The following is a 26246-nucleotide window of genomic DNA, read 5'->3' on the forward strand; positions in this document are numbered from 1 at the left end:
GCAGCTAACGACAAAGATAGGTGGCAACTAACGTCATATATGGGTGGCAATTAATTTTCTCCCTCCCTACGCACCACCCAAATTACTCCTTAGTCCCCCCTGATTTAGTGAATCCTACACAACCTTCTGGAGCAACTACTCGCAACAATCCAACTCAAAAGCTTAGTTCAGATCTAGGATAAAACATGGCAAATCTTGCATATGTTGGTGGGCAAAGGGGAATAACCACAAATCCGTGGTGTGTTTGCCATGTCAGTGTAGATCTAGTCGCCATCTTCGTGGGAAACCTGGAATTACAACTATTTTTGGACAGAAGAAGGATGAGAAAGAGTAGGAGATCGAAGATGGGCCTGTTAGCTCATCGTCGCAACTAGAGAGTGAGGGGGCGATGGGGTGTGTTTGGGGGGGTGGGGTGGCGCTAGAGATCTGGTCTGGTTGCCATGACAACTAGAGAAGGAAGACGATGGAGATAGGGGATCGAGAGGTAGGAGACGATGGCGGCAGGTCGCACTGGGGTTCGAAGGAAGGCCGGGACGACGGGCGGGTTCGGTTGTGCGGGCAGCGCGGTGGATCGCCCGTACGTGTGGGCGATTGTGCCACACACCAGACGTGTGGGCTGTGGGTGCGTGCGTCCGGACGCCGTCATGCGGGCGGGGTTGTCTCGTGCCACACAAGGCGTGCGGCTCAACCCCCTAGATGCCACACGTGTGGCAGTTACCGTCATCCAAAAACTAATTAAGCAATGTTTGCTGTAAAAATAAATCGGTTTAATTTTCGGATTAGAAGGAGCATTAGATGGTCACCGGATTAAATCATTTTTCTCTTGATTTTTTTACACCGCCCTCTCAATCACATTCGTGTGACCAGATAAATATCATCCTCCGCTCCATCCATAAAACCCATTAAGCTACGCGTGAGGGACAGCCAACCAGCTATGCCTGGCACAAGCTGGTTGGCCGTGGTAAGAAATATTTTGGAATTTTTTTAGATGAAGGTGTGGATTATTTTTTTAATGTATTTTTTCCTTTTAGATGGAGGTGAGGACCTTTGTTATTTTTCAAATGAGGGTTATGCAAAGTGGCACTCGCTGGTAGGCTGCGGTGGTATTTTTTATATTCAGGTGAGGATTTTTTTTCCAAGTTGTTTTTTTCAACGAAGACAAGAACTATGTATATTTTTTAAATGAATGTGTGCACACAACTTCCTCTCAAGCGGCGCCACAGGGTGACGTCCCAATCACTAGTTCTGATAAAGGCGATCTGGTGACCGGCTGGCGGCGGTAATGAGCCCGTGGGGCTTAGATGTTCTTTTAGGAAAGGTACGGATTAGTAGTAGCTCATCATTGCATGTGAATTATACTGATCCTGACATGCCGGCTGAGAACAACTTCAGGCTGGCGGTTCAACGCGGGTTGGAGAGCGGGGAGGGTGACGCCGTCGAGGTGGAGGAATGGCCGACGGCTCCCGATCTGAAGAACGAGTGTGGAGGCACCGAGGTGGGCGGCAGAGATGGGGCTGAGCAGCGCGGCGATGGAGAATCGACCGGGGGAGGGGGCGGGCCCCTGGAAGCCCTGGCCCGCTCGCTCTTGAGCGCGTGCACACAATGTCATTTGCAGAGTAATTTCTGTCAAAGTTTGAGGCCAGTTCGATCGGGTCTGAAAGATCGGGATGCTGGTGGGGTGGGGAATACTGTGAAAGTGGACGGCCGCGCATAAAGCTTTGCCTTTCGAGCTTACTAGCACTACTGATACAGAAGCTGAAACACGAGTGAGGACTGAGGAGTCGGAGCGCATGGTCGTCCTCTCTTCACATCTGGTATGTAGTTCAAGATCTGAGCCTGCAATTGCCTCTTGTTTCTGGTCTTTAATTATTTCTCTTTTGTGCGTATGTCTCACAACGCGACTTGATATGAAACAACTTCTCAACCTTTTATAAGTTTTTGTAGTAAGTAACATGGAACGCAACATGAATAACCTCTCGCGACCGACAGCCTAGGCGGGCGGCAGCCACCGCGCCTGATCTCCGTGCTCCAGCCTCCTCCGCGTCCGGCGAGGCCGGATCCGGGTTCCACGGCATGTGCTCTCTGCTCTCCCCCCTTTCGCCGTCTCCTTCCGCCGCCGCCGCCGCTGCCAGCTCAACCGGGGATGGCGATGTGGATGAGCGCAATAACCTTGGCACCCGCGACGTCTTGCCGCACGAGTGAGGTCGAGTATCCTGAGCATTACGGGCAACCACTACGTGTAGCATACCACATCCATAGCTGGCTCCCGCGAGAAGTTTTGGTGCCGGTGAGCAAGGTCCTGTAGCTCCCTGGGTGTACTGTACAATTGTACATTAGTGCGGCGACGAGCTCACCTACGTGCGCGCGTGAGGAGCTGTGTGGTGAAGGAGGCGAATATGGGATGACAGGAGGTGCTGCCGCGGCACGACTCGACTCCATCCCTGACTGTGGCTGTCCTATCCCTGCTTGTTCATGGTAGATGTTGCATATGCTTTGCTATTGGGCACCGTGCAGCGGATTGCAGAGATCCTTCTCAGTGCTCCCATTGCCTTGAGAATGGTCATCGGGACTTAGCTCACTGGCAGGCCCTGTCGCGTCGTTTTTGTCCCACCTCGCACCCTAGCATTGGCAAATTACAGCTCCCCGTCAGGTCCGCATAGACGTCACACCTTTGCCTAAGTTTGTTCATCTAGATTCCTGGGTGTTTGTCGTTTTTGCTCCAACTAGCTCTATGGGTGATCCTGTTGCTTTGGGTGATCATGTTGCCGTGGTTGTGACTCCGGTGCTGCAGATAATGGCTGAGCTACAAATGATGTGTGAGGGGGCAGTTTCAAGATCGTTAATGGAGCATCTGAAGGTGGACTTGCTTGTGCCCTTGATCGTGGCTTGGGCGCTCACTACTCCTCCCTTGGAGCTTAGTCAGGCGTCGGTAGACGAGGGGAGTGCTGCTCCTGACACTGCTGTCACGCACTCGACTGGGTCCATTAGGCATGTGGTTCCTATGGGGGATGATGTTGATGTGGCCGGAGTGCCGTTGCCGACATGTTTGCCATCAAGCTTTGTGAATTCCTAACTAACTTGGATCCTGCAAAATCAAAGGCAATTGGATGTCTCTTGAGGGAAAATGCTCGGTGGGACAAATGCAAGGAGGGTGACGCTCACCCTCAATCAAACACCCGCAAGAAGAAATCCTACGAGTGCAAAGGCAAGAAGGGTGGTGATGATGAAGAGGCGCGGGTGGTTTCATGATGCAGCTTTCGACGCTGCATCCGGGGGCTCCGATTTGTCTGTCGTCTTTGTTGACATGTTCTCTTGTTGCGGTGAGTCGATGGTGATGTTGTGACCCAAGTGTTAACGGATTGCAATCGTGTGTGTTGGGCGTGTTTTAAGCTCTGCCTCTGTGGTCATGTGGATCCATAGTTTTGGAGTAGTCCACATGGAGTGTGATGTTTGTGATGGTTTTTGTCCGTTTTCGCAAATTGACTGGGAAACTCTCTTCTTATTAATTATTAATGGATGAGGCAAACCTTCGTTTTGAAAAACAACCTTTTAACATCTCTATCTGCTCTTTTTAGTATTTTCTAGTTGGATAATTGGCCAGATAAAACAAGTGTGCCTTTTTGGAAGTTTGTATTGTTTACATGACAGTATTAAAACATACTAGTCTTAATAACGAAATCTTTCTATTCAATTTACAACATCAGGACCCCATCTTATTCAATTGTCTAGATGCTATCATTTTTAATCGGCAATCAGCAAATTAAAACAAGAGGGAATCTTCATAACTATATTGTATCTAACATTAGCTCACCAGATCTTAACTGTACTGTATGTAATACCTCTTTTTATATTGTGACAACTTTTTTGTGCACATGCAGTTGCAAAAGCTCAAGAGGACGAATGGCAGAGGACAAGTAAGCTGCATGTTTCTCCTACCATATGTTTTCTAACTTCTCATTGCAAGGTAAAAAGAAAAGACATGTACTTGTTCTTATCCAAAGGTATTCTCTTTTTAACAAGGAGCAGTAGCATGGGGAACAAGGTTGACTACATACGTGGTCAGCCACGTAAGCTACCGTACCAATTTCTAAAAGATATTACGAATGATTTCGACGAGGCTCAAATAGTTGGCCGTGGTGCATACGGAACAGTTTACAAGGTATGACTATGTACATAATCTTTGTCTTTAATGTAGAAACAATATATCCGCTGTTATTAAGTGTCGACCGTGGGACAATTTTATAATCGGTACAAACATACAATAGATATGTTTGAAATGTGTGATATTGACTTTACTTGAACTTTCAGATCTTTTCTCTGAAACGATATTGATATTCATTAAAACAAGCACAATATCTGATCATTATCTCTGTAGTAACTTTTACTACTTTGTAATTTAATAAAAAAGAAAATAGCAATATTAGCCTAAATTGCATGTAACAGTAAAGTGATGTCAGTGTTAAAAGGTGCTTAAGAGTTGCTGAACAGGGTATTTGTGAAAACGGTGAGGAGATTGCTGTGAAGGTAGTTAAAAACATGACAGGATTTGATAACAAGGAGTTTCACAAGGAGTTCGAGAACCTTAGGAGGCTCAAGCATCAAAATGTTGTTGAGCTATTGGGGTTCTGCAAGGAATCAGAGAAAGTTGTTGTAGAATATGATGGGAAGACAATTATCGCTGACAAGATGCATACAGCACTCTGCTTCGAGTATGTACGTAATGGTAGCCTTGCCAAGCATATTTCTGGTAATCAAACTAGTGCACACACATTTTACTTATTTACCATATTATCAACATGCTTTAGTAAATTATACAATGACTGTACACCATTTTTCGCCTTTTTTTACAGCTGATGGATGCTCGGGACTTAATTGGCAGATACTATACAAAATAATTAAAGGGATCTGTCAGGGTTTAGAATATCTTCGGCATGGGTTGGAGTTTCCAATATGGCATTTGGACTTGAAACCTGCTAACATATTGCTAGATAACAATATGATTCCAAAGCTTGCAGATTTTGGCTTATCAAGACTCTTAGGCGATGAAAACACAAGAAAGACCATCAGTTCCGTCGGTACAGGGTAAGCTGGCTATCTCATGCCGAAACATTCTATCTGGCTATTGGCAATGAGAAATTGCAAAGCTTAGCAACTTCACATATCTGAAAGATGTTCCGTTTGTACCAGCCCCTTCTTTCTTTGTGTTTCCAAATAGGTTTTCTTTTTTGCGAATTTGCGTTTCCATAGTAGTACATTAACTAAAAGTAAATAACAGAATAAAAATAATAATTGAATCTTACTCATTCTTGGAGAAAATCATATATATTTAATAAGTATTAATCAGTAAACTAAGTGACAATTGCTAGAAAATTTTATACCAAAACCAACATGCATATGCTGGGTGATTTGTGTTCCTGCAGCATAGGTTCTACCCACAAACCGAGTCTTACCAAGCTATATTAGGGCATCTTCAAGGTGGACCCGCAAACCGCCCGCATCCGTCTGGGCCGTGCTGTCCGGAGCGACGAAGCTATCCAACGCGGGCCTGTATCAGTCCGCGGTGCGGTCTGGGCACGATTTCTCCCGCAAACCGAAGGCGTGGAAAACTTTGCGGGAGTCCGGATACCAGACACACAGGACTCCGACACCCCTGGCCCATCCAAAACCCTTCCCGGACCCCGCGCCTCCATCCTCCCTATTTTCTCTTCTTCCTTCTGTCTCTCTTGCCTTCGCCGCCACTCCACCACCCCGGCTGCGACGCCACACCCCTGTCGGAACTCTACGTTTCCGTCACCTCCAGCGCTCCAGCAGGGCTCCAACCCGCTTCTCCTCCGTCGCCGTTCAACTCCTGTTCTCCGACCGCCCTGCTAGGTACCATCCGCTACTGCTATACTCACCATGCCTGGCAACTGTTCAATGAATCGCCGGAGCTAAAAACAGTTTGCCCTTCTTTCTAGCAATAGATTCCGATTTGGAGTACATATACGAGCAGTATGTTGAATCGTCTGATGGCTCATTGGATGAGGAGTACTTTGATGAGACGATGATGATGCAGGCGGTCCTTGAAGACGCAGAGCGTGCGGAGTAGTATGTTCTCAATTTCAAGGGCTCGATCAAGGATCATCGAGTGCTCAATTGCAACAGGACGCGCGACCATTTGACACTAACGACCGACTACTTTGCCCCCGATGCACTCTTCGCTGACCATTTTCGCCGTCATTTTCGGATGTGCAAGACTGTCTTCGATCGTTTGTACCATGGCGTCCAGTCATATGATGACTAATTCATCCTAAAGGATACCGTGGGAACGATTGGGTTCTCTGGTTACCATAAATGCACGGTCGCACTCCGGATGCTTGCATATGGCACGACCGCTGATTTGTGGGACGAGTACCTATGGATGTCTGAGAGCACATGCGGAGATGCCATGATTAGTTTTTCAACTGATATGGTCGAGGTGTTCGGACCTCAGTACCTGAGAGAACCAACTATGGCAGACACCGAGAAGCTCTTGGCAACCTCCAAAGCAAGAGTGTGGCTAGGTTTGTTTGGATCTCTTGACTGCATGCATTTGAAATGGAAAAACTGCCCGAAGGCTTTACAAGGGCAATATCAGGGTCATCTTAAGAAGCCCATCATAATTCTTAAAGCAGTTGCATCACAAGATCTCTGTATCGGCACGCTTTCTTTGGCATGCTAGGGTCTCACAATGACATCAATGTGCTACAACAATCACCGTTGTTTGCGAGGTTGGCTGAAGGAAAAGCTCCTCCTTGCCACTATACTGTCAATGGACATGAGTACAATGTGGGCTACTATCTGGCTAACGGTAGCTATCCTCTGTGGGTTACCTTTGTCAGCGCCATCCCTAACCCAGTTGGCCATAAAAAGGCTCACTTTGTCCAAAGATAAGAAGCAGCTAGAAAGGATGTCGAGAGGGCATTTGGAGTTCTGCAGGCCTGTTTTGCAGTTGTTCATGGACCTGCTAAACAATGAGATCTGGAGACCTTGTGGGAGGTGATGACATGTTGTGTGATCATGCGCAACACGATCATCAAGGCTGAGGGTGACGATGTTGCCATAGCTTTAGAATTTGAGAACATTGGTGATCCTATCCAACTTCCAGATCAGAATTCGGCCACATTTGAAGATTTTATTCAAATGCATCAACTAATTCGGCATCGACTAACTCACGAGCAGCTAAAGGAGGATCTGATTGATCATAAGTGGGTGGTTAAAGGGGAAAACAATGTTGGGATGTAATATTTGAACTTTTTAAAATTCGAACTGCTAGTGCATGCGGCTATTTGAACCTTTGTACCCTATGTATGCGGCTATTTGATCGTATGGACTTAAAAAATGAGGAAGGCCGAATTTATGCGACTACGATTGGATGGCGGCCTCCCACTCCATATCCGTGGAATGCCCCCCCCCCTCCCCCGCGCATCCGTGGATGAATGTGGGAGGAAATTTGCGGGTTACCGTTGGAGATGCCCTTATCTTTTTTTTGAACCAAGATGCCCTTATCTTTTTAGTGGTAACCAGTAGGTGGCGTACTCATTAGGATGTTCAATAGGTTTTAAGATGCCTCGTCACATATAGTTAGGGTTAAATCACCACTGATGTAGACATCACATGTGCCTCAACCTTAGTAACCTTGTGCAATGTGTTTCGCCGAAAAAATCCATGTGTGATGTGTTAGCGAAATAGAAACTTGTATTTTCATGAGGCCATAGGCGAGATGACTATTATGGTCTGGTTTTTGTAATATCGTCGGTAGGTGCTTGGCTATGTGCGCTGTTTATGTGTTGGTTGGGTTGGCCAGGCCAGGCAATATTTCCCCCTGGTTGTTTGTTGTGGCTGTGTTGGGTTCTCTTCGGTTTTATTGCTTGTGTTGATTCCCGATGGGCTCATGTTTTTTTTGGATTTTCGAAAAAAAAAGATTTGCCTCATCAGTAATTAAGAAGAGAATAGGGTTTGAATTTGTATTACAACACCTCATGTTACAAAAGGCCATTACTCTCCCGGCATGATTGTTCCCAATTTTCCACCCGAAGCATTGTTTCTTTCTTGATGTTGGTGAGAAAAACCACATCCTTTCATTCCAAATAGTCCAAGAGGCGAGCATGGTGAGCTAGGCCATAGCTTTTCTATTTGGAATGGTAGTGTCGGATAATCCAACTCACCAATCTTTAGTGCAGCGCACCATGTGCCACATGGATGCATCGATGCACTTAGGTCGAAGCCAATCTTTGAGCATGTCCCAAAGCCTAATCATGTGCGACATTTGAAGAAGAGATTATCAACGGATTCTTGCTCCCGTTTGCATAAGGGGCATAACCCGCAATCCAACCATCCTCGTTTTTCCAATATGGAGTTCCTCGTGGTGTGCTTGGCCATCCCCTCGTGCACTTGTCGACGCTTGGTCGCTCAGTGTCATCGGCGGGCGGACCTGGATGTTGCAGAATGGCTGCAAGGCCCGTTGGTGAGCCTCTTCCAGCCATGTTGACGCAGACTCTGGTGGAAGGTTGGAGAAGCTTCTTTTCTCCCCTGGTAGGTGGTTGCCATGTGATCTTGCGGCAGCAAGGAGGTCGGTCTGGGTGGTCGTAGGTGGTTGCACGGGTCGCCGACACCGTCGCTGCAGCTTTGGCGGCGGCGGTTGGTGTGTAGCAGCGGGGTGCATGTGGTGGTAGCTCCTCCCTTTTGGTTAGGGCCAGTGGCACGGGCTGTTCGCGCGGCGGGGGTGGCCAGGACTTGGGGCTCATGCTCGGGCGAATCAGATTGGGCTTGAGACGGGTCGGAGCTCCCTCTCCGGGTAGGCGATGGTGGGCTTGGTCCGGGTGGTGCCCGTGGGCGATGACGTTCCTCTACTCGCTGTTGCGGTGGGCGACGGTGGTGGTCGGGACTCTGTTACTATGCTGGGCAGGTCGGCGTCAAAGACCATATGCATGGACTTGGCGTCGGCCGAGCGTGCTTGGCGACGGCCGTCAGTAGTCATGGGGTGGGTCTCCCCCGGTCCACCAGGACTGGCTGGAGACGCGGGCGTGGACGTCTTCTACCGCAGAGGCGTCGACCCAGGCCCGGTGGCTGATGCCAGGCAGGAATTAAAGGAGACGCCTTTCACTCCTCCTACTATGGTGGGTGCACCGTGATGTGGGTGATTGGTGGTTTCTCGTACATGGGCGCAGGGGTGGCGTCCCCTGGATGGCGGTCCGCATGGTTGGCTCTCTGACGGGCACCATGGCAGCGGTGTTGGCCTTCCCTCTTGGTCGTGTGGGCGGCAAGAGGTGGAGTGGCGGGTGGCTCGGGTGCGCTATTTGTCACCTGGCAGTGGCGCCGCCCCGATCTGGATCTGGAGTTCTGACTTCGTCGCGCTCGTCCTGGAGACCTTGTGGTGGCTTGGGAGAGTTGCCTAGCGAAAGTTCCACGCTTTGACGCCGCGGACAGCGACGCCCGCGGACGTTGTTATCTTCTTGAAGACGTCGTTGTGGTGCTCCTCTCCATGCCCGGGTTCCAACTGAAAACATGTGTCCATTGTGGACTCGGCAGCACTTGGCGCCATTCTCCCTCCTGGACCGTTATCATGGAGCCTAGGTGTTATTGGGCATAGTGTGGTGTTGTTACCAGTTCTTCCCGTGCTTCTTCTCGATAGTGTAGTCGCGTGCGTCTTGCGTAATCCGGTATCTTGTGATTAGCGTTGTATAAGGGCTACCTCCTCACCTTGTGTCGTTCAGCCGTGCACTTGGTTGGTTGTTGCTTTATATATAAAGCGGGGTGAAAGCCTATTTCAAGATAATAATCTTTCAAAAGCATGTCTTTCAGTTTACCAGTATTTTGCATACAATGTAGTATACTATTATTGTGTTTTTCGGAATTGCTAGTGCCAGTGCCATTATACATAAACTGTGATTAGTTTATAAATAAATTTGGGTTCAATCTATTTTCGACATTTCCTGGACATATTATGTTTCTTTACCTGACCCAATTTGTTTCAATGTACAATTACATGCAGCGGTTACTTGCCGCCGGAGTATGTAGATCATGGACTAATGACAAAAGAGTTCGATATATTTGGCTTGGGTGTTATAATTGCAAAGTTAATGGCTGGTCGTGAACGCTACTCCGAAATTGATTACATGTCAGAAAAAATGTTTATTAAGCATGTAAGAATACAAAGTTCTTCATATCAGTATTACCGTTGCTTTTGGAAAAAAACATCTTTGCCCTGTTTGTGCTATATGGTTATACTGTCATGTTTCGATGCCAGATACTCCCTCCGTTCTAAATTACTTGTCTTGGATCCGTATCTAGACTCATTTTAGTGCTAGATACATGCGTATCTAGACAAATCTAAGACAAGTAATTCAGAACGGAGGGAGTACATGGCAGCTGGAGAAAAAAGATTCAGGAAACATTGTCGCCTAGACAACTCGAAGTATATTGTGAACAGGTCAAGATATGCATTCAGATAGCACTGGAATGCATGAAACGTGACAGACAAGAAAGGCCAACTGTACAGTCCATTGTCCGTAGATTGGAACAGACAGAAATAGTGATAGGTAACCTAGAGCTGCAAACAGAACAGGTGAGATCACTTATGAGATAATCGTCATTTCCTTTACCCGAAGAAATAAAAAAATGCGAGAAAAGAGGTACTCTTATTAGTAGCACGTACAACATCTCATTATCATATAAATGTAGTACAATATCTTATTTACTTGAAACACTTCCAAGCTATACCCTGACTTCATACTCACCCAAAAGATATAGCGATATTCACACAAGAGACAATGTCCAAATTTGAAGTTTTTCTTCTAAGACATAAGATACATATGCATAGTAGACTTACTATTTATTTTTATTTTTTGACAAAAAGGCAGGGCCACTGCTTTTCATTGTGTATAGAAGAAATAAACAGTTACAAAAACAAGATTAGAGAAGAAGGATTGGGGTTAGAGATACATCAGTCTGGTTCTAGGGGGCGCTCTACAAGAGCCATTGCACGCTTACGCCCAGCGTCAACCCAGTCCTTTGCTTCGACCTGAATCTTCAGAAACAGTTGTGTGGGGTGACAAGAAATATTTCTGAATGTTCTATCATTTCTTTCTTTTCAGAGGTTCCACCAAACCAGGGCCAAAATTGATCTCCAACATTTCGCTCTTTCCTTTCCCATGGAAGCATTTGTTCGCTGCCACCAGCTAACTAGGGAATCGTCATGAACTGCCGCCATAGCCGGGGTCATGTTCAGCTTGCAGAGTGTCAGGTGCCAAACTTCCTTCGCAAAAGAGCAAGAAGTAAGCAGGTGGGCAGCAGTTTCAGGCTCTTGTAGACATAACAGACACAGCGGATTATGGGGCCACCCTCGCTTAGCAAGGTTATCCGCCGTTAGACATCGATCTTGAGCAGCTAGTCAGACGAAGAACTGACATTTGGGAGGGGCATCCGAGCTCCAGGCCAGCTTCACATAAGGTGGCCTAATGTTGGCAGTAAGAGTGGCAGTGTACGCGGAGCTGGAGGAAAACTATTGCCTAGTACTTCCTCTGTGCTACTATTGCCTAGTACTTCCTCTGTGCCAACCGAGGTTTTTTAACATCTCCCTCTTACCTCCTCTTTTTACATAAGAGGTAAGAATATATAATAGAACTGAGTCATTGATTTCATTAATTAGTGGGTCTAATTACTCTTACCTTCATGTGAAATGAAGAGTTAAGAGGGACTATGTTAAAATTGCTCGTCCAAAAAGCTTGTCGCTCAAAAATGTTACTCCCTCCGTTCCGTATTACTTGTCGTTGATTTAGTACAACTTTGTACTAAATCAGCGACAAGTAATATGGAACGGAGGGAGTAGATCATGGAAGCAAGCATGAAATGTAAAGGGAGAGGTGGATGTCTTCTCCGAGGCTTTTGGCTAGGTGGGCTAGTGGGAGGAGTTAGAGCTAGATGTTTAGGTGGGGTGGGCTTCCATGTATAATGTAAGCAAAACTGTGGAGGGGCTCTTTACCTTCGTCCTCTTCTTTAATATATAATATGTACATTCGCACGTATTCTAAAAAAATGAATGTATTTTAGATACAACCATTTGAGCGACAAGCTTTTTGCGAGGGAGTAGTTTATAGTAACGTACGAACAAAACATAATAGTGGTCCAGCTCGTGATAGAGTGGACTTACATTTGTAGTACCACACTTACACTTCTGTCCCTGTCTCACCTGAAAGTGCTAGCCATGCCAAAATGACCTAGAAATAAAGAATTGTATCAAGCACCTGAGCCCCAAGAAGTTTAAATGGTAAATATGTAGGCCATCCTTTCTATTAGGGCTGAAGTTCCAATGTTGCAACGAAATTGTTAATTTGCTATGCGATCGATTTCTTAGCCTTTTCTAGAAAACGCATAAAGTTCTGCGTCTCGATGAATTAATAGAATATGTGCTTACGTATATGTCCATGGAAGGGCCAACACCCTAAAGTTACAATGCTACATGCCTAGGCATCTCCGTGGCAACGTCTCTCTTGCCTTCACCCTCATCCAGGCGGCCAGGCCTTGGCCCTGATCGTGCAGCATGCGTTCAATATTGGTTTGCACGTCGATGAAGATAAGAAAGAGCGTTGTGTTTCTTGTAGATCCACCAGGTTGTAAATATGATCACAGGTCGAAGATCCACCAGGGCTTGGCGGGTGGCCAGGGTGGTAGAGCGGCGGCGGCGACGGCGGCGAGAGAGAAAGCGAATGCGGAGAAATAGGAAAGGATAGAGTGTGGGGTCCGAGCAGGGTTTTGGGTGGGACGAGGGTGTCGAGGTCGTACGTGACTGGTGTTCGGAGTCCCTTAAAGCCCCTTTGGTTTGCTTCCGATTTACGGAAAAGTGGGTGTCCGAACCCGTTCCACGGACTAATGCGGATCGCTGTTGGATGGCAAAATGCCTCTCGAGAATGTGGTCCAGATGCTTGTGGAAGGTTTGAAAGTCCGCTTTGAAGATGCCCTAGAGAAACATATGACTGCTCTTTTAACTTATTGGACTAATTGTATATTTTGTTCTTGACAGTTGGACGGGGAAACCATCCATCCCAAGGGAGGCCTCCAGGCTACACCTCCAGGTTAGTTCTACCGTGGATACTCTTTCTTTCTGATGAAGAAAGAGCAAAACTACACCATTCTCTGCATGGTTTAAAATATTAGAGGTCCTTACAAAATTGAAAAAAGGCTGCATAGTTTGGAAAACTTAAACATTACTTCCTTCATTTCAGAATTATAAATTTTTTAGGTTTGTTCTAAGTTAAACTTCATTAACTTATCCATATATACAGAAAAATATGTTAACATCTACAATATCAAATATATATAACATGACGATCCTAATGAGACAACTTTGGTGTTGTAGATATTAGTATATTTTAAATTAAATTTGGTCAAATTTGAAGATGTTTGACTTAGGATAAGTAGTTTAGAATGGGGGTGTAACACCCTGGCCACAGCCACTAGTTCCTGGTCGTTATGTCTGACGGGATCGAACACTAGTTTTTTTTTTGTCGCACCTGGAATCAACTTCCTACTTGGTCACCCATACTCAATTTGTTTCAAGTCAAGCACGGTTAACTTTGGGATTCTTTAGAGATTGGTTTTCGGAAAAAAGATGCACCCTGTTGATATGAGTAATATATCACTCCTATTAAGTCAAGATGTCATGGACCTCAAGGCATCCCTTGAGTCAGCTTCCCTCTTCCCCTCGCGATTAGTATTCCGAGAGAAATGTCAGATCGGGATCTTACCAGTTCAGACGATGATTGTATCTTTGTTACCTCCCTGAGGCATCGTCTTGGGGCCTAATCTCTATCGGGCAGCTTCTCTGGTCGGCTTGGCTGCCTTTCTCACGAGCACTCGTTACTACATCTCAAAAGAAAGGAGTGCCGACATTTTAACTGTTTTGATCATTTACATTTTTTGCTGGCACGCACGATAATAACTGTTTTTCTCACAAGCACGCATTTGTCTCTTGTAGTTTCAGTCACATGCTCAGCCGTGTAATGTTTGTGAGCGTTGGTCAATAACGGACGGCGTGTGCGTGTGCGCCTTGCTTGCAGTCGTACATAACTGCGTCGGTATAGGATGCTAAGAATAAGACACTCTGCGTAAAAAAGAAGTCAAAGTTTCACATCAGTGCTACATCTTGAAAGAAAGTAAACCTTTTAACTGTTTTGATCATCAGAAATGGCCCCTGACACCAGCAGTGCTAAAACCGACGATGGTAAGACAGGCACTGGGAGTGCAGAACGGAAGATGTGGCCGCTACAACTATGGAAGAATATTACGAATAACTTCTCCAAGGACCGAATAATTGGCACCGGTTTATTCGGAACAGTTTATAAGGTACGACTTTACCTTACCAGTTTCTGTCTTTTCAATGATGCTGAAAAGGATGCCAATAAAGAACCAATGTGAGGTTAAACAGGGGATTCTGGAAGATGGTGAGATTATTGCTGTAAAGAAACTTGCAGAAAACGCGCCACTAGGACGTGACAAAGCGTTTAACAATGAAGTTCAAAATATTATGGCCCTCAAAAATGAAAATATAGTCCCCTTGGTTGGCTACTGCCATGAAGGACAAAGGAAAGTGGTGCTAAACAATGGAAGATATATTGTTGCAGACGTCTACGAAGGTTTACTGTGCTATGAATATTTACCTGAAGGAAGCCTTAATAAGAATCTTTTTGTATGTAATACACTATTCGGCTTTTTTTGCGTTTCTATTTTAATTCATGTACTGATTACACTATTAATTGGTGTTTATGCAGGCTTGTTATATATACTCATTTCATCCCTGCAAAAACGTCTTATATTGTGGGACGGAGGGAGTAGTACAGAATGAAACATGGAATATATTGCAAACTATCAGAAGGAGAAATCAAGTATAATTACTTTTGTTTAAATAGATTGCCCATTTTTCTTTAATAGATCGAGTTTTTGGATGAACTGGTTAGCTGCATACAATTTGATATTATATCTAAGACAAGAGGTTGTGTAATGTAAACTAGCGACGGTTTCGTGTTATATAGGCAGGGGCGTATCCCTGAGATATGCATACAGGCTGTTGAGATTACATCTTAAGAACCAAGTTAAAGAGAGAAGATAGAGATGAAAGAGGTTACAAAAATATTGCCTAACTCTATCTCTAACTAACCTAGTTCGGCCTAGGTGGGACCAGTACGTCTTGCATATCACGTTTAACACCCTCCCATAATCACAATTTGGTCAAGTTGAGATTACGTTTGAACTCTTCAAAACTTCTTGTAGGTAAGGCTTTGGTAAAACCATCTGCAACCTGATCTTGAGAGTGAATAAACCGAATGTCCAATTTCTTGGCAGCAACTCTTTCTCTGACAAAGTGGAAATCAATTTCGATGTGTTTGGTCCTTGCATGAAAAACAGGATTAGCGGTAAGGTATGTAGCACCAAGATTGTCACACCATAAACATGGAGCTTGCTTGCAACGCATACCAAACTCTCTCAACAAGGACTGAACCCAAATGATTTCTACCGTGGCATTAGCCAATGCTTTATATTCAGCTTATGTACTAGACCTGGATACAGTAGCTTGTTTCTTTGCACACCAAGAGATTAAGTTAGGACCAAAGAAAACTGCAAAACCACCTGCTGAGCGCCTATCATCCAGACAACCTGCCCAGTCAGAATCAGAGAATGCACTAACAAGAGTTGATGATGACTTGCTGAACGTTAATCCGAGGCTCAAGGTATCTTTAACATATCTGAGTATGCGTTTTGCAGCTGTCATATGTACTGTAGTGGGTGCATGAAGAAATTGGTATACTTTATTGATAGCAAAAGAGATATCAGGTCTAGTCAGAGTTAAGTACTGTAGTGCACCAACCATACTTCTGTACCTGGTGCTGTCCTATTGATTCAAGAGGTCTCCTTCTGACAAGGATAACTTTTCTGCACTGGATAAAGGTGTTGGAGCTGGCTTACAGCCCTGCAACCTTGCTCTGGCTACAAGATCAGTTGCATACTTTTCTTGAGATAAGTGAAGACTATCTCCATTCTTCTTAACTTCAATCCCAAGAAAATAGTGCAAGTCTCATAGATCCTTAAGAGCAAACTCAGAGTTTAAATCCTTTAGCAGTCCTGTAACAGCCTCATTTGATGAACTCGTGACGACAATATCATCAACATATATTAGGACAAATATGGAGGTATTTGACTTATTGTAAATAAACAATGAGGTGTCAGACTTAGAAGGAGTAAACCCAAGTGTTTGAAGTTTTGAGTTCAATCTAGAATACCATGCCCTAGGAGCTTGCTTTAGTCCATATAAAGCCTTATCAAGTTTGCACACATGGAAGGGTTTGTTTTTGTCCTCAAACCCAGGAGGTTGTCGCATGAACACTTTCTCTTCCAAAATGCCATGAAGGAACGCATTCTGTACATCAAGTTGACGTAGACTCCATCCCCTAGACACAGCAATAGACAAAACAAGACGAATAGTAGCAGCCTTCACAACAGGACTAAAGGTGTCCTCATAATCTATGTCATACCGTTGCTTGAAACCTTTTGCAACGAGTCTAGCTTTATAATGATCTATGGTTCCATCAGATTTTCTCTTAATTCTGTAGACCCACTTGTAATCAATCACGTTTTTACCTCGACATGCAGGAAGTAGGTGCCAGGTTTTATTTTTCTGAAGCGCCACGTACTCCTCTTGCATAGCCTTCTTCCACTGTGTATCACTTAAGGCTTCAGCAACAGTAGTTGGTTCATCTGTGGTACAAGCAAGACCAAATTTTACTATGCTTTTATAATTTTTGGGTTGAGTTACTCCCCTTTGAAGCCTTGTTCGTAATGGTGAAGAAGTTGGTGCAGAAGATCCCGCTGACTGCTCAGGAGATCTCGTAGCAGGATCGACCGTGGATCCTGATGGCGACCTGTCGGGCTGGGGCGACGCGGGTGGATCTTCTATGGCTGCAGCAGGCGGTGAGCGAGAGGGAACAGGCGCAGAGGATCCCGCACCAGCCCCCACATCCGCCGCAGGCTCATGATGAGCTGATGATGGCGCGGCCCCAGCCAGATCTGGACGGGTTTCCGTGCCGCGTCCTGATGCGCGCCGCACGTAGCAGCGCCGGTCGTTGCCGAATCGCCCAGGCCATGCGGTAGGCGACGAGTGGTGCGGAGCGGAGGGGCGCACCGAGCCGCCATCCACCAAGCCGCCGTTGGCGTCGTGACGCGGCACAAGTCCCGGGGCGGACCGATCTGCTGCACCTGGCACGAATCCCGTAGGAGATTGCGGGGCAGACCTGCAGGGAGAGGATCCCGAGACTGCCACGCTGCAATCCCGAGGCTGATTCGCCTCTGTACTGCTGCTGCTTTGTCCAGGACGCATAAAATATTGATTTTGATCAATTTCTTCAGCATTTTCTGCACCATTTTTTCTGTTTCATCACAACACTCATGTTCACCATTAGTAAGAGGATTAGTCAATAATGGATCATCAGTATTTAATTCGTCCCCATGGGCAACGCCGGTGAGATGAGATGGTAAAAGAAGGATCTCTTTTTGGAGAAGGGCACCGGCATTTGGATGTAGATGTGCAAAGGAAAAAACAGTTTCATCAAACACAACGTCACGGGAGATGTATACACGTCCGGTAGACACATCCAGGCATTTTACACCTTTGTGTTGTGGACTGTAACCCAGAAAAACACATTGTTTTGATCTAAACATGAGCTTGCGATTATTGTATGGGCGAAGATTGGGCCAACATGCACACCCGAACACTCTTAAGAAAGTATAGTCTGGTTTGGTGTGAAGCAAGCGTTCTACCGGAGTTTCATTGTTGATGACCCGACTAGGCAATATGTTGATAAGATGAACGGCGGTAAGAAACACTTCATCCCAGAACTTTAGTGGCATGGACGCGGCAGGAAGCAAGGCAAGACCCACTTCAACGATGTGCCTATGCTTACGCTCAGCAGAGCCATTCTGCTGATGAGCATGAGGACAAGACACATGGTAAGATATGCCAATTTGTTGGAAGAATGAGTTTAGATTTCTGTATTCTCCTCCCCAATCAGATTGGAGAGCGAGGATTTTGCAATCAAATTTTCTTTCTACAAGTGCTTGAAAGTTGTGAAACACTTGAAACACATCGGATCGTTTCTTAAGAAGATATATCCATGTGTATTTGCTGTAGTCATCGATAAAACTAACGTAATAAGAGTGTCTTCCAACCGAGGTAGGGGCAAGCCCCCAAACATTAGAAAATATAAGTTGAAGAGGTTTGGTAGAAATACTTGTAGACACTGGATAAGGTAATTGATGACTCTTAGCACGTTGACATGAATCACAAATTGTTTCACTACTACGCTCACCAACAAAAGGGAGCTTATTTTTCCTAAGCACTTGATTGATCAAAGAAAAAGATGCATGCCCTAATCTATCATGCCACCGTGTTGACGAGACTTTGGTGACACCATAGGCTTGTTTATTCAGTCTCCTAAGCTCCGGAATCAACGGGTAAAGCCCTCGAACACATCTACCTCGATATAGGGTTTTCTTCGTGACCTGATCCTTGATCAAAAAGAAAAACGGGTGAAATTCAAGAAAGACATGGTTATCAAGGGCAATGCGATGAACGGAAAGGAGATTTTTCGAGGCACTAGGAATATGCAAAATTCTTCTTAGATGGATTTTTCTATGGGGAGTTTTAAATACTGAATTACCAATGTGACTAATTCTCATACCTTCTCCGTTGGCAGCGTGAACTTGGTCCTGTCCACGGTACTTCTCACGTACGGTCACCTTCTCCAGCTCGCCTGTAATGTGGTTTGTCGCACCGCTGTCCACATACCAGTTGGTATCGACTCCGTAGGAGCCGTCTGCCGCTGCTGCAATCTTCTCATCTTGGGAAGATTCCTTATCTTCCTCAAAACGGTACCAGCAGTCCCTTGCTGTGTGGCTCAGCTTGCCACAAAATTGGCAGCGCGTGACGTCAGGGCCCGCGCGAGGCTTGCCAGAGGAGTTGCGGCGACCCCTGTTGTTGTTGTAGAAGGGTCGCCCGCCTCCGCCGCCATTGTTGGAGGAGTTGCCGTTGCCGCTGTTGCCTCCGCCCGATGGCTTGCCCTTGTTGCGCCCGCGGTAGCGAGAGCCGCCACCTCCACGGCCACGGACAGCCGCATTGGCAGAGGACTTGAAGCCTCCACCAGAAGCCGCCCCGTTGTAGAGGGCAAGGCGCTGGTCAAAACTGCTCATCTGAGCAAAGAGATCGTCGAGGCTGATGGGCTCGGTGCGGGCGTCGTTGGCGGAGATGAGAGGCTGGTACTCCATGTCGAGGCCGGCGGTGATGTAGGAAGCCAGTTCATCGTCATCGATCGGCTTTCCCGCGGCTGCAAGCTCATCTGCGAGAGATCGCATGTGAGCAAAGTACGCCGCCACCGTTTGTGTGCCCTTTTGCGCCGTGGAGAGTGTGGCGCGGATGTTGTTGACGCAAGCTCTGGACTGCGACGAGAACATGTGTGCAAGAGCAGCTCAGAGTTCATGCGGCGTAGCTATGGATGTGACCTGCACAAGAACTTCCTTGGTGAGATTGTTTAGCAAGTATCCAAGTACCTGCTGTCCTTCTTTGAACCAGATCGCGTGAAAAGGATCTGGCGTCTGTTCTTCTTTCCCATCCTTGTCCTTCGTGGTGAGGAACTTGGCGGGCTCCGGCATGGTCTGGTCAACGTAGCCGAAGAAACCAGCTCCCCTCAGCTGCGGTGTCACCTGCGCACGCCACAACACGTAGTTGGTGCGGGTGAGCTTCTCCGTGACCTGCCCAGGGAGGGAGGACTGGCCGATGCTTGAGGAGGACGACATGGCTGGCGATGGAGATGGGTTTTTTTCTCGATGTAGTGGATAGAAGAGGCTCTGTATACCATGTAAACTAGCGATGAACGTCGTACCTCGTTGGAGGCGACGGTTTCGTGTTATATAGGCAGGGGCGTATCCCTGAGATATGCATACAGACTGTTGAGATTACATATTGAGAACCAAGTTAAAGAGAGAAGATAGAGATGAAAGAGGTTACAAGAATATTACCTAACTCTATCTCTAACTAACCTAGTTCGGCCCAGGTGGGACCAGTACGTCTTGCATATCACGTTTAACATGTAAGAACTGTTCTAAGACTATTAATAAAGATAAATGTGTGCATCACAATGGTGCAGGCTGGAGGTTTAACCTCCTTTAGAGAAAAGTAAAGATATTTGTCATCTACATCAATCCCAAGTGTATGGCTTAGAGGAGTCTTAACTCGAGAGCGATTGTGTAATATATTATACTAATATTTAACTCCAAATTTGCATCTGCAAATATATCTCTTGTTGTCAGGATTCAACGAAATAAATACTATTGGATCTAATCATCTTAGAGTGCTTAAACAGTTTATTGTTTTACTTCGTCAGAAGTACCCAGGAAAATGGACTGGGAGACACGATTAAAAATAATTAAAGGGGTTTGCAATGGTTTACTCTTTCTACATAGAATTCCTATTGTTCATATGGATCTCAAGTCACAAAACATATTGTTGGATAATTATATGCGGCCGAAAATTGCGGATTTCGGTCTCTCGAGACTCTTTGGTCAAGAACAAACACTGGCGAATCCACAAAATGTCGTGGGATCATAGTAAGTCAAACACAAACTGTGATAAGATATTGTTCGTTTATTATGAAGTAAATTGCCCCTTATCCTCTCCGGTAATGCTTATTATGCTCTTAATATTATTGGTATTCAGTGGATACGTAGCTCCGGAATATCTCTACAGGGGTGAAATCTCCACCAAGTCAGACATTTATAGTTTAGGCCTACTCATCATGGAGACCAGCACAGGAGAGAAATTTCTTCCCGCCGAGAACGACCCGTCTGGACTGGGATTTATTAAAAACGTAAGGAAAACTCGATACAGTTTAGGCCTTAATGATCTGGAGATTGATATTTAGAAGCTTATGTCACATTTCTTTTATATTGGCTCGACGGATGATAATTCCAATTCTGTATGTAGGTGCGTGATAATTGGACAGAGGAGCGCATAGCGTCGGAGTACTCGTGGTTAGATGCAGATTGCCGCAACCAAATAAAAGCATGCATCGACATTGGACTAGAGTGTGTGGAGACTGATCGGCGTAAGAGACCTTCAATAGAAAAAATTGTCGACATGCTAAACGGACTTTCACAGATAACATCTGATGGCCTTCTCAGCCTGCAACCCGGGCGGATAAACTTCCCTATTGGGCCAAAGAGGTTGACCTCCAGCTCGCTTTACCTAATGAACAACAGAGATGATCCTATTGCCTTCAGGCTTGAAACCAAATTCCCAAGGAGGTACCTTACAAAGCTGCCATTGTGTGGCGTTGTCCCGCCAAAGTGCACCTACATTCTCACTGTGATAATGCGCGAACAGAAGAAGTCGCCACCGTCGAACAGCGACGATGGTCTGATACTACAAAGCAGTATTGCACACCATGAGGACCTCGACAGTGTCGACCCAGCTTCCGTGGCCATGTTCCTTGACTCTATCGGCGATGAGGTGAAAGTTCCGGTTGCTTGCGAACCACTAGCTGAAACTATCTCTGACGACCTTTCAGCTGAGACCAAAGTAAATATCTAAAGCAATGCTTCGGTACACCCTCCCTCATAAAACGTATAAAGGATAGAGTATGGACTTTTCACAAGGTGTACTTACTTTTCTATCGTATACGCTGTACGTTTGTATGATACCCATCGCAAAAAGTGGATGTCCTCGGCTGGATTCGAACTACAGCCGGCACGGACTATGTGTGGCCGCACAAACCATCTGGGCTAGCATATCTGATTTGCCAACGAACCTTGTTTTCTTCTTCTTGTTCGAGAGACATAACGCCAAGAAAAAAACACAGCACCTTCACTCTTTGGTTTATGTTTCTTTTTTTTGCACGGTTTTCGTTAGGGTTTCTAGTTTTCCTGTTTTGTTCTAAAATACTAATATTTGTTTTTTAAAAATTGTACATAAATTTCAGAAAAAAATGTTCATGCCTTTCAAACTTGCTTAGGATGTCAAAACACGAACAATTTTTTTATAAAAGAACAAAAATTTCAAATATGAACATTTTTTGAAAATCAGTAACAATTTAGAATTCCAGAAAAATATGAACAAAATTTTAATTCTGAAAAATTTAATTTATGAGAAATAGAAACAACAAATAGAATAAACGAAAAGTCAGGGAAGACCAAAAAAATGAACAAGAGGAAAGATAAAAAAGAAAACCAAAAATCACGGTTCACGACCTCCGAGAACGTCCCAAAACCGGAAAAAAAATGGCTGGGAAGCCGAGGTTCCCAAAACCGAGAAAACCTTTTTGCAAATTTCCTTAGTGAGCTTTTTTTTTGAAAATTTTCAAATCCATGAATATTGTGTAAAAAATTGATGAACTTTTTCAAATCCGTGAGCTCTTGGAGCAGGCCCACACGCGCCCGACGGGAGCAATGCCGTCGCCTAGTTAGGCCGAGGCCTAAGCGTTTTATTTTATTTTCTATTTTTTCATTTCATTTCTTATTTTGTTAATTCACTTTTCTCTTTTTTCAATACCAAAATACATGTTTTAACTAACTTTTTAAACTAATGATTTTAAATTCTTTTTTCTATATTTTTTATTAAATGCTTTTAAAAAAACACTTACTGTTTTATATTTTATCCCTTTGTATTTATTAGTTGGGGTCATTTCAAGGATGTCCAATAAACACAATGTTCAATGAAGATTATTCAGTAAGGTTAGAACGGTTCGTCTGAGAGCACGTTATTTTTCAATATCTTTGAAATGGCCCCAATTTCCCCAGCAAAAAAGAAGAAGAAATGGACCTAATTTTTTTCATGGCCTTTTATGAGCAATTCGAGGCATCATGCCAAATTGATTTGGTTTTCGACAAATTCTGCATTTTCTGGAGTTTTCTTAGTAAAAGAAGACCGATAAAATGGTCGAACATGTCGCAACTTGCATATGGTGTCGGAAATTGTTAAACCTAGCATGGTTGCCTACCATGGGCATGCCCATCCGGGTGCACCCTCCATTGAACATGGTCTAGTTTTGATTTTTTTTAAATGACCCCAACGTTTGCAGGCAGGGCGGCATGCCCGTGGTAAGGATCCATGCCAGGTTTGAACGATTTTCGACAAAATATGCAAGTTGTGACACGTCCTGTCATTTATCTGCCTGTTTTAACCGAGAGAACTCCAGAAAAGATCAGATTTGTCGAAAACCTAAACAACTTGGCATGGTGCGTTTAATCGATCATATAAGATCATGGAAATATTTGGGGTGAGTTAATGGATGCCGCAAAAACATGCCCTCAAATGGACCCTTCTCGCTTACCCGAACACACTCTGTTGAACATGATATATTTTTGGACATGCATGAAATGACCCCAACCTTTTCTAGTAGGTGGGCATGCCCATGGTAGGCATCCATGTCAGGTTTGAATGAATTTCCCACACCATATGCATGTTGTGTCACGTCCAGCCATTTATCAGCCAGTTTTCACCGAGAAAACTCTAAAAAATGCAAGAATTATCAAAAACTCAAACAGTTTGACATGGTGCCTTGATTTGATCATAGAAGGAGGTGGGAAAATTAGGCCATTTGAAGGATGTTGAGAAACAATGTACCCTCAGGGAGTCTTCTAGCCAACCCGAACATCCTCCATTAAACATGGTCTATTTTTGGACATTCCTAAAATGACCCCAACCTTTTCAACCAGGTGGGCATGACCATGGTAGTCATCCATGCCAGGTTTGAACGATTTCTAACACCGTATGCAAGTTGTGACACGTCCGCCTATTTATCGGGCGTTTTTGACCGAGAAAACTCTGGAAAATGCAAAACTTGTCGAAAACCAAAACAACTTGGCATGGTTCCTTGAATTAGTCATACAAGGCATGAAAAAAAATTGGGGCCATTTCAAGCATGTCGGGAAACGACGTGCTCTTAGATGGAGCCATCTTGCCTACTCACCTCTGTTGATCATGGTCTAAGTTTTTCTTTTTCAATCTTTTGTAGTGCGTCAAATATAACGCTAAAAAGAAAGACTTTGGTTTTCCTTTTCAACCGGGCTGGTTTTTTCTTCAGTTTTTACATGGGTTTTTATTTTTTTTTTGTTTTTTTGTTTCTTTTTTTATTTTGAAAAAAGTTCATAAAAATTCAAAATAAGTTTATTGATTTTGAAGAAAAGTTCATTGATTTGGGAAAAAATTCACAAATTTGAAAAAAAATCATTGATTTAGAAACAAAGCTCGTCAATTTTATAAAGAAGTTCAACAATTTTCAAAAACAAATCGCCAATTTGCGAAATAGTTCACGAATTTGTGAAGAAAACTGGTCAATTTTGAGAAAAAATTCACTGATTTGGAAGAAAGATTCAAGAATTTGAAATTTTGTCGTCATTTTCTAAAAAAATCACGAATTATAAAAACTTCACGCATTTAAGAAACAAAAAAGAAAAGGAAAATAGCAGACAGAAAATGTTGCGCTTTTCCAGTATTCTATTTTAAGTGTTAAAAAGTAAACATAGCACCTGATTCCGGTTGTCTAGTTGGTTAATGTGGCTGTGCTAATTCCTCGAGGACCTATGTTCGAATCCTGCAGCATGTATGATTTTTTGCGGTTTCATAAACAAGAGGTATCGGCTAATCTGAGCCGTTCTTGTGTTTAGGGGGTTGTACCGAAGCAGAAGTGAATATCTAATATTTGCACTGTCTTAGTTTTTTAGTGTGGTTTCCAGGGTAGTGATATTTCTTTTTCTGTTCCTTTCTAGTACTTGACTATCAGAAAATCCTCTAACTTCGGTTGGTCTTTTTGGGGGTTAGATCATAGATGGTCCTAATTACCGGGAGGTGTTGTCTGTAGATGACCATCCAACGGAACCATGGTGAGTGCTTGCTAATTACCGGGAGGTGCTTGCTAATTAAATGATTTCCCTCTGATTTTCTATTTCCCGTCATCAAATGCAGGATCTTGACAAGCAACAAGAGGGGTCATGTTTGCATTTGGAACTACCAAACTCAGGTGTGTTGTCATCCTCCGTGGTCTGTATAGTGAGCTAGACCGTGGACTGAGCATTAAGAACTGATCAAGTAATGCTCTTTTTGTGCAGGTAGAGGTGAACTCCACTGAAGTCACTAGAGAGCCAGGCATGCTTCCTAACCCTATTCAACTTTCTTAAATATAACTTGGTTTTTGCCGTGAACTTCAGCAGCAGTGATCACCTTCGAGAACTACAATTCTAATATTATCTTCCCCGTTGCAGCATATTCGGCAAAATTTATTGAACGAGAGGGGTGGTTTGTAGTTGGTAGCGGCGATGGGTGCATCTATGTGTACGATTATATCACGATGGAAGATGTCGAAATGATCGAAGAAGCTCATGATAGTCAGCGCATCATGTTTTTGGCAGTGAATCCAACTCATTCATTTGTGTTGTCAGCATCTGATGACCACAAGATTAAGCTTTGGGACTGGACTAACGAATGGCAGTGTACTCGAACTTTTGAGGGCCACGATGACACAGTCACACAAGTAATATTTAACCCGAGGAACAGCGAAAGCTTCACGAGTGCTTCCTTGAATCACACAGTCAAGGTTTTATTTCCTCTCTACTGAATCTGATAAACAAAACTATACACGGTTCTTGATTGAAATATATACTCTTTGGGCCTTGGACTGCACTACCCAATGCTTGCAAATTTGCTATCTTTTTTTTTCTGAGCAAATGCTTGCAATTTACAGATGTGGAATATTCACTCTGGAACGTGCAACATCACGTGGGATGGCCATCCGGGTGGTCTACTCTCTGTTCATTACCACCCACGGTATTTTCAGCAGTCTTTGATTTGTGGATCTTCAGATGGTGACGCAAAGGTATTACATATGGCTTCTTAACAGAACAATGCATTTGCATTTATATGTGAATACTAATATGTTGCTTCACTTTCTTATTCAATAAGATCTGGGACCTAGAGACAGACAGTTGCGTCGATACCCTCCAAGGACATGAAAAGGGTCTCAGTGCTCTTTGTTGGCACCCAGAACTTCGGGCACTAGTTACTGGTTCGCTTGATGGGACCGTGCGAGTCTTTGAGCTGGATGTGTCATAGTAATACATACAGGTACTTCTTTCTACTTATGTACAGTCTTGCACTAAGAGAATGCAGACTCGATCTTAGTCGGATGCTATAG

General features: G+C 44.5%; 1 non-coding gene and 1 pseudogene across 1 annotated transcript; one reads left to right on the forward strand and one right to left on the reverse strand.

Moving 5' to 3' along the window:
* The first annotated feature begins 1480 nt into the window (after positions 1–1480).
* LOC125520841 (uncharacterized) lies at positions 1481–26246 on the forward strand. The gene is made up of 17 exons (XR_015613953.1): positions 1481–1814; positions 3879–3914; positions 4021–4159; positions 4489–4747; positions 4851–5082; positions 10013–10163; positions 13040–13091; positions 14201–14361; positions 14947–15007; positions 20445–20667; positions 20777–20927; positions 21044–21637; positions 24878–24939; positions 25022–25080; positions 25264–25586; positions 25797–25928; positions 26015–26246. It is a non-coding gene; the product is annotated as an uncharacterized LOC125520841 (transcript).
* LOC125533309 (small nucleolar RNA Z247) lies at positions 19239–19377 on the reverse strand (annotated as a pseudogene).

This window comes from Triticum urartu, chromosome 1A (genome assembly GCF_056163025.1).
Source record: "Triticum urartu cultivar PI428250 chromosome 1A, HENAU_Tu73, whole genome shotgun sequence".
Classification (NCBI taxonomy): domain Eukaryota; kingdom Viridiplantae; phylum Streptophyta; class Magnoliopsida; order Poales; family Poaceae; genus Triticum; species Triticum urartu.